Genomic DNA, 14567 nt, shown 5'->3' on the forward strand with positions numbered 1-14567 from the left:
AGGTATTGCTAATGGTTGGACTAGATGATCTTCTAGGTCTTTTCCAACCTTGATAATTCTGTGATTATTTTTTTATTGTCTTCAGAAATACGTCCAAGATATGCTGTATGTATTAGCACTTAACTGTGGATCTAGGTATTTCACATTTAAAACACTTGCATTTTGCTTAAAGATTTTCTGATATGTGATATTTACTTGCCTGTTTTACTCTTCTAACCAATCTCTTCCTCAGCTTGAGAAATCTACAGTGACAAGCTATGATCTTATCTGCAGCAAAAGTCATAGCTCATAGAAAGTTAGCATGACTTAGCAACTTGAATACCCTGTCTCCCATTCAGTCTGTACTTCACAAAACTCAGAAAAGTCCATCTTTTCCACCTTTTTCCACAAAGCTCGTGACAAGTTTCAACCCAGTTAGAGGCTGGTGCTGTTGCATACAGAAACAAACAAACAAACCTTTAGAGTGATGTTCTGCTTATCAGTCTGTCACAGCCCATGTGTGGCTGGCTCAAACCTTGCTGAGTTTTCATCACAATGCACCATTACTTACTCACTCTCAGCTCCTCAGATTGTTAAGGAATTACAACACAACACCAGGCAAATATTAGGTTTTTTTCTTTCTGCTTTTGTTTGTAGAAACAACTGTCTGGTATTTAAGTAGTGTATGTTTACTCCTATCTCAACATTTCCAAATTCCAACAATAAAAAAAAAGAAAAAAAAACCAAAAACATAAAAACAAACATAAAGCAATAAATATTGACTTTTTCACATGCCTCTTGCTCCTTCAGAAAAAATAATAAGAAGAAAACAGAAAAAAGAAAGAATAAGAAAGAACGGCCTTCTACAGCCCATTGATTCCAGCCTCAGGGTCTCTAAGAACACCAATTAGTATTCTGAGATTCCATAGGAACTCACAAGAATTGGCAATCCAGTATCTGGCAGCATAACAAAAACAGGAAGAAGAATCTAAGGAGAAAGATTAAGGCCTGAGAGTTAAGAATACCAAGTATTCTCAGCAATATTTGTTCAGTCTTCATGGAAGGCCAGGGAAGATCTTGTATTTTCATTGGATTCAAACATAATGGAGGTCATAGCTCTTATAGAGTTTTTACTTCTTTAAAATACATGTAATTTCACTAATATTTCAGAGGCTGGAAGTGTCTAAACTGAACAAAAAATAGCAAATTCTAAGTAATTTAATGAAATGTTAATGATAAAATGGTTTAAATTTGAAATCTTAAAGGCTACAGAAAGACAACCTCTTGAAACAGCAAGATTTTCCAGTCGGGACTTTCCTTCCTGCCTATTTTTTGCCCTGAAATTTTATCAAAATGTTTAATAAAGTTTTATTTATCATCGCTGTTGATAAATAATAGATCTCTAACCATCCTTGCAGCAATTTTGATTCAATGGTCTATTACTTTCTCCCTTTTATAAATGTATAAGCCTAGAGGTAGCTGCTGTAAGATTCCTGCCTCCCCACCAAAAAAGATCTTTTAGGAGCTGTTTTGTTTAAACTGAGTTAAACTAAAGATACTCTTGAAATTGCTGACTTCATTTCTTTGTGACTTATTGAATACTTTGAGCCCAAGCATGGCATTTTACTGGCTTTATTTGGGGAGAGGATGCTATAATATTTTTTAAGCTTCATTTAAGAATAACAGAATCTATCAAACTGTAAGCTAAATTTCACAGAATAGCCACAACAAGGCAGTACATATACAGCTTTGATTGTCTCTTTCATAGATAGGAAGATCAGACCTGGAGATTGAATGAGCTGGCCAGCATTACGCCCATATATTAAGTCAGATGCAAAGCTGCATTTACAACCGAAGCACCTTGCTGACAGCTTTCTAAGGAGTCTGGTAAGGCACTCAGTACCTCTGGTTATTTTTTTTGTGTCACAAAACATTTTAGCTGTTTTCCAAGTACCTTGAAAACATGATGTTTGCAACACATTCTGACAAGAAGCTATGAAATATTTAAAAACTCGAGGCTTGGTTCTATTTTACTTACTTAATTGAATTTCAGTTTCATTCCTTTAGGATTTCAATGATGACAATGGAGTTTTTGACTGTAGAAATCAAAAAATATCTATATATTCTAAAGACTAAATAGTCAAACAATTTGATATGTTTGTTCTGCTGCAGATTTTTCTTAAAGAAAAGCAACTCTGGGAATATTTGATAGTGCAGATTTTTCATGTTTGGTTGTTCTATCTGTTGGCTTGCGTGGCCTGCACTGAGTGAAATGGAATTGTCTTGGGCTGCACATACGTAGACTGCTCCAGAAGTAATGTCTTCTACTTCTTTACATGGAAACGACAACACACGCAAAGAGCAAAATGGCATGTAAGAGCAAACTCTCAGCTATGTAATACATAGTCACTATTACTAGCTATGCATTTCTGCCTGGGATGGATAAAAGCCTCCATGCTGTGCTTGTAAAAGCCTGTACCAGTGAAGGTGACCCATAGCCACTGTTGTCACTGCTGAAATGCCTCACCATGCTCACATCTACTGGCTGGTCTCTACAAACATTCAGTAAGTGTCCGTGAATGTTGATGGGGGCCATTTCTTTCTGCTTGGAAGAATTCAATTCCACACCTTTGCTTTATATGCACTTCCATGTCAGACACCACGCTGTCAGACTGCCCCCCTGCTGCCATCTTTCACATGGCAACAATGTGTATTGTAATATTGGTGGGAACGTTCTGCCCCTACTGCCATCCCACCAACATCCACCTCCAACTCAGGGGCCAACATGGCAGGGCTGGGGGTGACTGCAGTGCACATGGTGCTGGGGTGGGCCATGGCCATGAGTTGGACATGCCTGTGTTAATGCATGAAATATGAAGATTATAGAGGACCTACTATCTTACTCATCAGCTGCTCTATTTTAAGCTCTGTTCAGCATAGGAGCTTTCATTTTGTGATCTATTTGGACAGCAGCTGGCACATTATAATGGGATGTTAGTTGGCATCTTTACAATCTAAGAGATACTTAACTGTACTTAGCTTTAAAATCTGTTCTCATCCTTGTGCTCAGTCACTCAGTTGTTTTTTCTCATATATGTTTTCTGGCTGTTTCATGTTAAAATAAAGGTCACTGTATCAGCAGCATTGATATTAGCCCATTGTTATGTTTTGCTATGCTGCGAACAAAATGTGTGTGTGTGTACTTACATATATATATACATACACACACAGCAAATCCCATTAAATAGATATGGCATTTCAGTGCCTGAAAAAGGCAACAAAAATGAATCCACAGTAACATATGTTGGGGATAAATTCCAGTGACTACTGCAAATAACAGAGAATACTGTATATATTAATCAGTTATATACACAGGCAAGCTATATATATGTGGTAGAGCTACTTAGAAATATTTACACTTAATAAATACCAAGTGGTTTCCAAGCTGCAATCTAATTCCAGAATCAAGTAATTATACAAATAAACTGCAAATTGCTGTAAAGTTCTATAACTTCATCTGTTCATTCACATAGAGGGAAGTAAGTTTTTAGGGATGTTAAATCCCAGTCATCTCTAAAAAAGGGCAGTGTATTTATGGCAGAGAATAAAGGTAACTTTTCCAAAAGAATCTTTGGAAAAAGATTGGTGAGGAAAAAGGACAAAATATGGGCACTGCTGGATATGGCAGGCACTGGATCCCTGCACCAAACACAAAGTGAAGCTATGTGCCCAGACAGTTCGCAATGTTTTTCCCTGTCCTCCCTCATCTTTCCAGTGCTTGAACCAAAGGTTTAGAAGCAGTGCATGAGATTGCAGGCAACACTAAGAACTTAATGACAGGCCAACTTATAACACCTGACAAAATAAAATCCTATTCAGAGATTCTTCACATGCTTCTGCTGCAAGCTACCTGGGTCAGAGTACTGAACCAAGCTAAGCCTGAGTGTCAAATTTGGTAAGGTAGCTAGAATGCTCTTCCTTCTATGAAGAGAAATTCTGTTCTAAAAGAAGTTCTCTTAGGTATTTGCTTTTCTACTGTTATTTATGACTCGAACTTTTAATAAATTCAAACTTGAAGTTGGAAGTAGTGGCTTGGGGTAGGCTATTGTTTTGAATTTCCTTAGGTTTTCTCCCATAATAATTAATCATGACACAACATAAATATGTTAATGATATAATGCAGCATTCTGTGTTTCCTATATAATTCTTCTAATTGTGTTTAGAAATACGCTTAGTCTGTCATAAATAGGAGTTATGCCATCCATAGTATAATTTCTATACAACATTTGAATAACTAAGTACAGTTTCTACATGCTCTTTTTACTCCACATTTGAACAACTGTTCCCTAACATTTTATTTGTTGTTTAGAATCAGTGCTGGGTTACACAACTTCAAAATCTTTATGAAAAAGAAAATAAAGTATATACTGTATGGCACAAAAAGGTCAAGCGTGAAAAGATTAGTGAAGGTGTATATATGTACTCATTACAGCATACATTTTGCTGAAGGCATGAATTGAATGTGTGCTTTTTACAGATCTGACCTGCAGCTCATTATGTTATTTGAAAGACTCTCCTATGTGATTTTTGGATCAGACCTTTGAATGAAAAAAGGAAATGTTCTTTCATGGTGTGTTTTTTTCAGGTTTTTACATGTTGCTTTGTGAACTGAATACAAAGCTATTTTTCAAGCTGAAGACATCATCTGTAGCCGTGCAGATCAAGCTATTAGTGAATAACAAAATGCAGTCCACAAAAGATCTACATTATTGACAGTGTTCTTAACTTGTCAATGCAGTTAGGCTCCTTTTGTGTTTTAGTAGCGCGTACCTATTTATGGAACAAATATTCATTACCCATGCTAGAAGTTAAGAGAATAATCTCATGCCTAGGACAGAGAAGAGGAGTATAAGAGATCTATCACAGATTCATGAAGTTACTTTAGAAGACATCCTTTATTTTCAAAGTAAATTATTTATTTAAACAGTCATGGATCTGCATCTCTGACTTTCTGTTCAATTTTAATTACATGGAGATATTACTTTACTCGTGGCTTTAAATGAAAGCATATATTAAAACAGCTTAAATCACTCAAGATTCTCCACTGAAATACAAGATGCAAATTATTCTCATGCTTTTCTTTTTGCCAGAGATCTGTTGTAACACACCTATTTATTTTAGATACTAGCTTGAAGTTCAGAGAAGTGGCTAAAGTGTCACAAATAATCAGTTAAGATAATCATAGCCATAATTGCATTAATTAGCTGATATGAAGACTTTATTTTTTGGCTGCTGTTCCAACATTTCAGCCAGCCTTTTTATTTCTCTTAAATTTTGAATTGGTGACTTCCCAAGTATTACTCAAAAAATCATTCATCATGTAAAATGGAAATATGAACTGCAGCCAGTATTCACTTAGAACATTAGGAAATGCATTCTTCTATAAATTATATCTCACATAACCCATGGAATAAATTCAGATTGTGTAATAAACTGTATTTTTCTGCAATATTTTTCATATATTACTAGCATTGCAGTGATTAGTATAATGCAGTAATTACTCTGATTGGGAGTGGGATCTTTGATGCCACATCCTGTATCAGCAAAATAGACAAAAGGCCATTTCATTTGTCAAGCCTTTAAGTAGGATAGGAATCCAGTTGAATTTCAAAAATTAAGTATTTAGAAAGCACTGTTTTACTGAAAGACCATAATGTATAGAATTTAATCTCTATAACTCACTTCAAGAATGCTAGAATGGGATTTCTTCATTTATTTATCTTTGCTTAGTATTAATATGTTGCAGATTAAGCATAGGCTTAGGAGATTTCTATGGACATAATAATGAAATTAAGAATAACTACTGTAGTTTAAATGTACCCATAACTGAACATATCTGCTCCTAAAACTGACCAAGAAATTGCAAGAAAACATTGTCCAGAGAGTATCTTCATTTTTCATTTCATTAACTTGATCTTGCATTTAAAATGATGGTAACTGGGTAAAACAGGTGGTAGCACAGTGGAACAGCGGGCCACAGATATCAGAAATAGATATTTCATTGGAAACAGTGAAAGCTTTCTTCTTTAACTCAGCAAACACAGGCCCAGGTTACCTCTTGATTTCTGACAAACAATTAGTCCCAGTCATAGTACAATGTGTCAGGGATCCCCAGTATCTTATCAAAAATGTTTTGTTTTTTTTTTCCCCAAGTGTAACTACCAATATTAAAATGATGCTTCAGCTATTTACAACCCTGATCATTAAAGTCACACTGACAGAAATTTGCAATACATTTATGACCTAAAGGTCTACATGTTTTTTTCTGTAGAAAACAGAAAAACAGAAGGGCAAAGAAGAAAGGAAAAAAAGAGTTTGTCATAGAAGTTTGCAAAATCAAATGTCATTCTTTCCTTGGCCCTGGGTAAGTAAAGATGACATATCTTACAAAAAATTCCTAAAGGCCTACAGAAAGGAAAGGGTGAAATAGATTTTCTCTAAGGATGTTAAGTCTTATGGAGCCATATGCCCTCACTGCATAGTTTTAAAGCCTACAGTTCTTTGTTGAGCATATTTGAAGAAGTGTGGTATTACTATTTTGATTATCTGGGCATGTAAATGACTGTGGTTTAAGAGAAGTATTCCTGGCTTGGATGTGTTTGATCTCCCTGGAGCCAAGAGCAGAAGAGAAAGAGATTTCTATTTCTGATAGCTGTAAGTTAAAAAGAAAAGCAAGGAAGGAGGTCTGGATTAATTTGTCTAATGTTTCTCAGACTTAAAGTGAGATAGTGTCTGTTTGGCCACATTGGGTAAGGTTAGGACTGATCATATTGACACATCTTGGCTTTTTGGAGTCACAGCACACCTCTGTAACATAAGCCATGTGTACATTTATTATAGATATATATTTTACTATATATGTGTAATTGCATTTTTCCAGTAGATGTAATTTATCCAGATGTCTTTTTGGAAAAAAGAAAATACATATCTACTGCAGATGGCCGGGGTTTCCTAATTATAGCAAAAAAATATATGGTGGTTTTTTGTTTTTGGGTTTTTTTTTGGTTGTTTATGTTTTAATTTTTTTGGGGGGAATGCATATGTTTAAGGACCGTGATTGTGGCTGTTTAAATAATGGTTTTTTGGCTTTGGCCTGTCTCTGAGAAAATAGTTAAACATTCATGCTTTATTTTTGCAAAGTAGATAGCCTGACCAATAAATTATACACCGAATGACTGTTTCTCTTGAATACTGTTGAAGTTGGGGCTTTCAGCAGATGAGAAAACCTTCTTAATGCTAACACAAGTTACTCAGATGTCATTGGCCATTGGCTATGTGAGCTCCATAAATACAAAGTTAGTCTAAGAAAACTTCAGCTGGGCTTCATTTAGTCTTTTCATTTGCATTCTTACTATTCCTATTCACATAGTAACCATTTTAACCTTATTTTGTTCTGCTTTTAGACTAGTTCAATTGCACTGAGTGCTTTAAAAACTACCTTTAAAGGCATTTCCTTTTTCTTACAGTGAGAATCCATAGTAAATGTTACATGCTTTTAAGCATTCCAAAGGCTTTCTACATTGTTAATGCAGTTGATACAGATCCAGCAAGCTTTCATGTGTAGCAAATTCATCATAGGTGTATTTTCTGTCTGTCAACACCTGTGTTAGCTTGATGTTGGTCTTTGACTCATATTTCCATGGTTACTAGTACTCAGTCACAAGGGTTTTGTTAACCCTTAGAGATACCTTTTTTGATGCTAGAAGCACAAAAATAACAAACTAAACTACATACAAACAAAATATTGTTTTCAGAGCTACAATATAAATGTTCAAAGTTAAATTTCAGTAACTCAGAGAGTGCCAAAATCTTTTCCAACCATTTGAACTATGTCTCATTTGTTGTACTGGTGGGTATCAGTTTCAGAACCTGAAAGGTCACATTTCTTTCCATTTTAATATTGACTTAAATCTGAGGTTGATTTAGAAGGCAGTGGATTTAAATTAAACAATTCAGGTTCAGAACTGTCCTATAATGAAGTAGTCACACGCAAGCATTATTATTATTGTGTGTAATATTATTCATTTTCAAATATATGAGAACTGGTGGTAAAGAATCATGATTGCTTGCCAGAGAACAACACAGAATCAGGCTAAGAATTCCAGATATCAAAATGCTGTATTACTTTCTTAGAAAATACTGACAGGAAACACTTTTTAAACTTTCACATCTCTGTTCAAAAGCTGGATTCTTCACAATAAAGTGAAGTTACATCATCTATGAGTAGATAAGGTATAATGTGTATACCGTAATAGGAGAAGGCACCTGGGAAGTGGTTTTCTGAGAGGCATTCAAAGGAGCTAAGAGGGAACAGAATTAGGACAGCAAACTTAAACCAGCCAAAGAAAAACTCCATACCATAATATCAAGATGAAAGAGTTTTGAAAAGGGTGGGAGTTCATCTTTTTCTTTCTTCCACTGCTCAAGGGGCAAGTTGGGCATCTCTTGGAGGATGGTAGGTAATCACTTGTACATCTCTTACTATATAATTCATATATACACACACACATATATATATAGTAATAACTATTATCCTTCTCCTTATCTCTGTCTTAGTAACTAGTTCAATCTCAACCCATGAATTATATTTTTTTTCCTGCTTCTTTCCCCCATCCCACTAGGAAGGGGGGAGTGAACAAATTACTATGGTGATTAGCCACCTCCTGGGTTTACAACAGGTACAAATGATAAAACGAAACCAGAGAAATGCCTAATAGAAAAAAAAACAACACTTATGTACTAAGAAGGTTTTGTACAGTGATAATAGTATTAATGGGAATTGCATTAGGTGGCCCTTTTAAATGGTGGAACAAAGTTCTATCAAGTTAAAAGAGTGAGACCTTATTGCCACATTTAGAATCAGTTCAGCAAAACATTCAGCAAAAGCAACAAAATCTTCCTGAAGAGAAGACATTCATTTCCCTTTTTGGAAGATATGTATATATTTTTAAATAGAGATATTAAAACTGCAGAATCACCAAACCTATACAGGCATAAACTTCTCTGGTCATCATATCAAGCCATAAAATATGAGATTATTTCAGCATCCATAGTATCACAGCAGAATGTATAGGCACACCTCTAAAATTCAAACATAACATGTAAAACATCATAACTGCATGGCTATACACAATAATGCAATTAAATACTGTATGGTAGCAATAATGAAAAAAGATTAATAATAAACAGCCAACAGATCATTTACAGGAAAAACTCACCCATATGAAAGCCTTCATTCTGTTAGAAACCACTGAAACACTCTCCACCAAGAAGCAATCTCCAAGAGATGCTGCCTTAGTGGTGGTCAGCCCTTAAATGAGGTCTAGAGGAGATGAACTCAAGCTCCACCCCTTCCAGGAGCACAGCTAAATTACTCTCACCTGTGCTCCCACAGCTGACCAGACATTTGCCTCAGATGGTTTAATCAGAGGTTCAGGCTGTAATTAACAGCTTCCCATACAAATACACGTATCAAGAATTACTGAAGAATGGAATAATTAAACTCCAGCGTAATAACTGGTAAAAAACAGTCTATATTTAAATATTAGTTAGGTAAGATATGCGCAACCTTTATGTTGACAGTGATGATTTCTTACATATCTGGAACAACAGCTCTGGTATGAGCCATGAAACAAGATTTGTGTCAGGTCAGCTGCAGGAGCACAGATGAAGGTAATTCAGATGTGCTCCTGGAAGGGGTGGAGTTTGACTCTATCTCTCCTAGAATTCATTTAAGGGCTGACCACCACTAAGGTAGCATCTCTGTCTGGAAGTTGCACCTTTGTGGAGTTCTAGTGGTGACTCTCAACCTGTTTCCTTCTTAACCAAAGGCCTCAGAGTTGGTGAGTTTTAGATATTCTCTGGCTGTCTTTTTTCAACTATTCTTGTACTATTCCAACTGTATGTTACTATTTTTATGTTATTCCAACTGTACAGGCTGCCTCTTAAAGCTTTTTCTCTTAAGAATTTATTGTCATTAGGGACAGAAATCTAGGTTAGAATAAGTGGTGAATTATATATATTAAAAATATTATTGAATATAATTCTGCAACAAAGTAAATAGAAAAAATAGAATTATAGTTTACTTTTGGTGCATAAATACATAATGAAGAGAGGTTGAAGGAGCTGGGAATGTTCAGCCTGGAGAAGAGGAGGCTCAGGGGAGACCTTATTGTTTTCTATAACTTCCTGAAGGGAGGTTACAGTGAGCAGGTGGTCAGTCTCTTCTTTCGTGTCATTGGGGATAAGACTAGAGGGAATGGTTTCAAGCTACAGCAGGGGAGATTCAAACTGGACATTAACAAGTATTACTTCTTGGAATGGATGGTCAGGTACTGGAATGGGCTGCCCGGGGAAGTGATAGAGTCACTGACCCTGGTGATGTTCAAGGAACAGTTGGATGTTGTATTGAGGGATATGGTTTAGTGGGAGCTATTGGTAATAGGTGAATGGTTGGACTGGGTGACCTTATAGGTCTTGGTGATTCTATGATTATGTTTCTCTATGTTTCTCTTTTCTTTTAATAAATACTTAAGGATTGGTAGGTCAGAATCCAGAGAAATTATTGTAAGGTTGATCTGTGTCTTGTAACTTCCATCAAATTAGTTTATGCTAGTTTGTTGCAGTACTCTTGGGTTATTCAGTCTATTTCAAAAGTCATTGGCACGTACAGAACAGGAGGGGGCAGAACTGCATCAGTGTATTTCATTTACAGACTTCTATACCCTGTGCTTGAGTGAAGATTAGTGGAAAAATGATATATGCAAGAGATTTGTTGGTAATTGCCGTTTAATGTTCACCTAAAAACAATTACTCAAATACTCAGAGGCTATTTTCTGCTTAGGTCTTTTACAGCTGCAGTGCCGTTAATGAAAATGTCTGAAGAGAATGCTTTCTGGTTTTTAGTAGCTGTGCCAGAGGAACTCAAGTGTTTAAAGAAAGTTGTTATTTTCACTGCTAAGAGTTATTTGTGTCTAGTTGTTTGTTTGTTGGTTTTTTTTTGTGTGTGTAATTTCTATTATCTGTTTCACTTAAGTTTCTGAAGCATTCAGTTTGGTAGTCACCATACTATCTTCTCAGGCTTAAAGTAAAATGTTTTAAACCAAATTATCTATTTTTAACAATCACGAATTTTAGCTCTAAAGTGCACTTTGTGTTTTTTGAAATAAAAATATTCTAAAACTAATGCACTTAAAATATTTAAGTCACATTCACTGGATTTACTTGAGACTAGTGTTCCTGGTTGTGTGATGTGTAGTTGTAGGAAAGAAAATAAAACATATCATAACAGGCATTTATGGAGGCTTGCATTTTTGCCTTCCATTGTAAACATAGTTTATTTGGTAGGTCATTTATACAGTGAAACAGTACATAGATATGCAATAATCAACTGTGGTTTCCAATCTGAAGTTCAGTATTGAATAATTAGAGAGTAATTATTTTTACTCAGATTTCTCTGTACTCAGAATCTCAAACTTTTTACATATAAGATGCCATAAGCTCCTTAAGCAATTATAAAGTTATTACTCAATCTTTTCTCATGATAGACATGGTTGATATTGTCAGAATGACAAGAAGATGAATAGAGTTGAGCAAAACATCAGTAAACTGGAGGAATTGGTTGGCTTCTTAGGAGCTTTGGATTTTGCAGAGAACCACGCAGAGATTCTTTCTGCTCTCGTTGGCCTTCATGTGGCCCCAGAATAATCAAAGTACCTTTCCCATAATTATTTTTCTGATTTTGTTTCTTAATCTCAAAAAGTCAGTGGCATGTGCTCATTGTCTCAGACTACATGGTTGTGATTCCTAGCCTGGTTCAACAGAAGCAGTACTTCCTTCCTCAGTCTGACATCAGTAGCATCAATAGGCACTCAAACAATTTTCATGGTATTTTTTATGACAGAGGAAAGTCTTTTCTTATCAAGAAAAGCAGTGTGCACCTGCAGCGCAGAAGGCTAACTCTGTCCTGGGCTATTCTTTAGTATTAGTCCACATCTGGCAAACCATCAGTTCCTTCTGTACTATAGCTTATGGATAGGATGAGGTCAATCTGAAATGGACCAGTTCTGTAAAATTCATTCTAAAAACTAGTGGAAAACTAGGTGAAATTTAGTTCTATTTGGATACTCCTTCTTCTACTCTTGCTTTAACTTGAAGCAAGGCAATGAAACAAACAGCTGATGAAAAAGTAAACCTTGTGTGAGTTAAATTCATGTTTAAATGGAAAGTGTTGCCTCACATGAAAGCAGCCTAGGTCCAAGACAAGTCCTCCTGCCCATGGCTGGCTGTTACATGAGCCCCGCTGGTCTCCACTCTGGGTCCACCCCTTCTGCTCATGTGGACATTGTGTGGTCACAGGTGCACACAACGTGCCTGTGTTCCTTTGGGCCAGCCACGCCCCTTCACCAGGTACTCCATCACCAGCCAACCTAACAGTTCCTCTACAAAATGAAACATTGATTTCAACTTTTAAGAACTGTGAACTTTCTGCTCTTTTGTAAGCAACAGAGAGGTATTTGGTTTATATATATGGTTTTTTGGTTGTTGTTTGAATTTGCTTGTTGGTTTAATTTGGTTGTTTCTGCATGTAATATTTATGCTGTTTTTTAGCAGTATGTCTTACTTTAGCCTCTGTCTGCCCAAATATTCGCCAGTTACTTTTGTTTTCAAATGTGTGTATCAATACTGAAATCTGTTGCTAGTAATACATATTAGTGTTTCTAGTGTTAAATTGCTTTTTCCTTCTTCATTTCCTTTTGTCTTCTCTTTAAGTTATAGTAAATCATTTCTTGTTTCTTTTTGATGCAAACTTCCACTGTTTCATTTACACACATAAATTTGTGTGTACCCACACACTGCTTTTATTGGAAGAAAATGACAGTACCTAAATTTGTCCAGCTTCTTTGTCTTAATGAAAGAGTATCTACATTATCATATATAACCCGCTTACCCTTCAGGTAGGATATATCTTAATTCAATTTTTTGATAAAGGCAAATAATCTCATTAATTTCAATGGCTACATTTTTGTCTGGGTAGAATAATGTTCATTTTTTTAAAAGCCAAATAAAAGCATTTTTATTAGTATGGATTTTAAGTTGTATTGATGCGGAATTACAAAGTGCTGAAGATGATTTTACATCTACCTTTTTACTCATTCAAATATGGATTGAAAATTAATAACCTGACTTTTGCTTTTAAGTATGTTTATATTAAAAATGAGATGATAATTTGAGTATTTCCATTGTAGCACTTTTACATAATATTGAAAGACTGTAGCCTGTGACAGTCATGGTAGCACAAGCTATATTCAACCCTTTCAGAATGGCAAAGTCTTTTAAAATTTGATGATTGGAGGGGAATCCTTGGTTGCTTTTCATACTTTTTTGAATGTAGGTGTTTTATGTGCAGTTTTGTCATGCTGAAGAATCTATGTTTGTATGTACGATTAATGTCTGGTTTTTTTTATCTCAAGATTTTAAATAGTAGCTTATTCTTTGCAGTTGTACAAGTAAAAGTTTTCTAATGGCTTTTATATCTGACTTTATAATGAGATGCAGTCATTTCAATGGCATCAAATGCACTAAGTCTAATGTGATACATTTCATTCTGTGGCATCATTACTCTGAAGAATTGCGATGACTGTCAGATACACACACAAGTTAGATTTTCAGTATTAATTTGCACATTTCCTATGAGTTATATATACTGAAAAATATGTATTTTAAATCATTCAAGATATTATTTTTCCAGATAATTATTTCCCAGGAAGAAAATAAGAATCTCAATGAAATCAGGTAGTTCTTGCCACCATCATAGTGCTTATACTTTATCCCTGTAATCTATTCATATCTTGATTGCCTTCTTGGGTTTGCTTTTTCCAGTAATTCTCTTCCCCCCCATATTGCCCTTCTTCATTTGAATGTATTTGATTAAATACTAATATGCTTATGATTCGCTAATATTCAGTGGTCATATAATTGGCATCACGGTATGGTGTCCTATTTTGCAATCAGGACACCCTACACAGTGTCTTCAGTTTTGTGGTAGTGTGATTATTAAGTACACTATTCTAATGGGAAATGCATGCTCTGCCACTGTTTTGGAGTTTCTACCATGGTCATATTTCACAATTACTAGTCATTTCGAAGGTGACTTCCAGGGAGAGCATCTCATCAGTCTACTAATTACATAAACAAGAGCAGCACCTAACTGTCATTTTATTCCTGGGAATGGTGCAGGGTCTGCTGCAGCATCAGCTGTGGCAAAACTCCTCTCTGTCCTGCTTACGCACTGCCCAGAACTTCAATTACTAACATCTTGACATTTTTGCAGTGTATTTTATTGTATTTTCACTGACTTATGCTTTAGTTCCAAGCATCCTTGTCACAATCAAAGGACCTATTTTCCATTTCTATAAGCTAGGGGCAGACAAGCAGGGCTTTCCAGGTGCCAGGAATGGCTCAGTTATAGCACACTAAGGCTTAGTGTAAGCATGGTAAATGATATGATACGTACATTTGTAGAGTTA

The 14567-nt window shown here is 35.6% G+C and overlaps 1 long non-coding RNA gene across 1 annotated transcript in view; it reads left to right on the top strand.

Moving 5' to 3' along the window:
* LOC107314577 overlaps window positions 1-14567 on the top strand; it is a 69469-nt gene that overhangs the window by 2247 nt on the left and 52655 nt on the right. Inside the window, exon 2 of the long non-coding RNA XR_004307492.1 lies at window positions 1748-1866. This is a non-coding gene — a long non-coding RNA (uncharacterized LOC107314577). The remainder of the gene's footprint in view (window positions 1-1747; window positions 1867-14567) is intronic.

The sequence above is a fragment of the Coturnix japonica genome, chromosome 5, assembly GCF_001577835.2.
Source record: "Coturnix japonica isolate 7356 chromosome 5, Coturnix japonica 2.1, whole genome shotgun sequence".
NCBI classification, from domain to species: Eukaryota; Metazoa; Chordata; class Aves; order Galliformes; family Phasianidae; genus Coturnix; species Coturnix japonica.